The sequence below is a fragment of the Schistocerca piceifrons genome, unplaced genomic scaffold (genome assembly GCF_021461385.2).
Source record: "Schistocerca piceifrons isolate TAMUIC-IGC-003096 unplaced genomic scaffold, iqSchPice1.1 HiC_scaffold_1332, whole genome shotgun sequence".
Taxonomy (NCBI): Eukaryota; Metazoa; Arthropoda; class Insecta; order Orthoptera; family Acrididae; genus Schistocerca; species Schistocerca piceifrons.
The window spans coordinates 5,001-7,500 of NW_025727161.1; the positions used below are offsets into that span (position 1 = coordinate 5,001).

Here is a 2,500-nt window from a genome sequence, read left to right on the forward strand (position 1 = left end):
AACCTATGTTGTACCTTAACCTAACCTATGTTGTACCTTAACCTAACCTATGTTGTACCTTAACCTAACCTATGTTGTACCTTAACCTAACCTATGTTGTACCTTAACCTAACCTATGTTGTACCTTAACCTAACCTATGTTGTACCTTAACCTAACCCATGTTGTACCTTAACCTAACCCATGTTGTACCTTAACCTAACCCATGTTGTACCTTAACCTAACCCATGTTGTACCTTAACCTAACCCATGTTGTACCTCAACCTAACCCATGTTGTGCCTCAACCTAACCCATGTTGTGCCTCAACCTAACCCATGTTGTGCCTCAACCTAACCCATGTTGTGCCTTAACCTAACCCATGTTGTGCCTCAACCTAACCCATGTTGTGCCTTAACCTAACCCATGTTGTGCCTTAACCTAACCCATGTTGTGCCTTAACCTAACCCATGTTGTGCCTTAACCTAACCCATGTTGTGCCTTAACCTAACCCATGTTGTGCCTTAACCTAACCCATGTTGTGCCTTAACCTAACCCATGTTGTGCCTTAACCTAACCCATGTTGTCGCCTTAACGTAACCCACGTTGTCGCCTAAACCTGCTCTGTAATTGTTATACGACTCGTTCAATTACTGTAGTGTTGCCCACCCGCAACCCTCGCAATATAGTTCGCTACTCGCACTGCCCGCACCCCTGTGTATCGCTTCATGTTAAACACCTTGCAAGTCTTGCTCACTTTCCACATGCTCCTGCTGTACACTGTAATGTGGATGGCAGCAGGACGTACATGCCGCCCCTCCCCACGTCCCCACCTTGCCCCCTGCCTTCGCAAGCTGGTTGGTGAGAAGTTTGCATGTTCAATGCCCTTCGCATGCGACGTACTCAGGCTACGTTGTGGTGCGGCCTGTGTCAACTGTCCGCTGATGTCGTACGCGTGAACCACAATCTGTACTGCACATTCGTCCTTATGTACTGAATGATACATCGTGGCACATGTGTGACCGCACAACGACTGCGCCCAAAAACGGCGGACCATACAGTGCAAATATTGTGCACGCAGCTACGTGTCGTCTCCCTATGAGAGCTGGATTGCAGTGTGGTACGCCATAGAGACGTGTGGGAGGAACGGACGCCGTGGATGGCGATCAGCATGAGCTGTCTGTTGATGTATTCGGACCTAGTCGTCTCTCCTCACACACCGTGATGGCATGGTGCACCGCGTTCCATATCTGCGACATGCTACAGAGGCCGGTTGACAGTCGTTCGAGCAATGGACATCGCATACGTACGGGGGCCACCTTCCACGTATTGTCTAGGCGTGCACATTTTGTTGCGTGTATGTGGGCAGACGTAGTGTGGCGTGACACCTGACACAGGCATGCAATAATCGTTGAAGTTGCAAATGGCGATGGACGCCTGCGTTTTCTGGTGAAGTTACGCAAATGAACAAATGGTAACCTGTTGTGGTGCGGTTGTTCTCGCTAGGGGTGAATCGGTGATGGCGACGATAGGTTGAGGTACTAACCGGTTGTTCCAGCGATACCCACCATGCCGACGAAACTGAACGGCATCTGGGTGTGAAGCGATACGCGGCGGTGGCTGGGTGGGACCGTCCCCGGCCGGTGAGGGGGCGCCTCCCGGCGTGCTGGCCGCGCGGTGCGTGGGCGCACGCGCTACAGCCGGCTGGTGGGGGCGGCCAGTGGCAGGCGCGCCGGCCGACGGACGCGGCAGGCGTCGCAGCTGCGCGCCGGCGCACCCTGCGCGCGGCGCCGTGCGGCCAAAGTAGGTCCTCGCGGGCCCGGTGCGAAGCGCGGTGGACATCTTCAGTGTGCTGGTCCGATTGAGGACTGTGTGCGTTGAGGATGCGCCGCCGCCCGGCGCTCGGCGCCGCGACGCCGTCTGCTGCTCGGTCGCCCCAGCGGTTCTCGCTGGTGGTTTGTATCGCAGCTGTGCGGATGTGTTGGCGCGTGCGCTGTGCTGGGAGAGTTCGCTTCGGCACCCAAGTGGGGCTTTTGTCCTTCTGTGGCGCTGGCGTTGGAGCTGCCGGTCACCGTAGGTGGCGCGTGTTGTCTCCCGCCGGCAATGCCACGACAGCACGCTCCCGGGCCTCTGTCGGCAGCGGCAAGCTCAGTTGGGAGCACGGGTGGTCGCACCGAAAGCGTCTACTCGCCTAACTCCGGGCGATTGCGCCTCTCTCGAACCCGACCAAGTACTTGGGACGGCGCTGCGCGCCGCCGGGACCTGAGAGGGTTTCGAGGTGTATTGTGCAGGGGAGCTCAGCCTCCTCCTGTTTGCAGAATGATTGAGCGGACGCTTGCGTGTTCGCGCGGGCCCCCGGGACACACTCCCGGGCGGCCGGCTGCTCAGCTCTAGTTGACGCAGCTCCCTGGTTGATCCTGCCAGTAGTCATATGCTTGTCTCAAAGATTAAGCCATGCATGTCTCAGTACAAGCCGCATTAAGGTGAAACCGCGAATGGCTCATTAAATCAGTTATGGTTCCTTA

At 56.1% G+C, this 2,500-nt stretch overlaps 1 non-coding gene across 1 annotated transcript in view; it reads left to right on the forward strand.

Moving 5' to 3' along the window:
• The first annotated feature begins 2,379 nt into the window (after positions 1-2,379).
• Positions 2,380-2,500, forward strand: part of LOC124732248 — a 1,909-nt gene continuing 1,788 nt past the window's right edge. Inside the window, exon 1 of the ribosomal RNA XR_007008634.1 lies at positions 2,380-2,500. This exon is cut by the window's right edge and continues 1,788 nt beyond it. This is a non-coding gene — a ribosomal RNA (small subunit ribosomal RNA).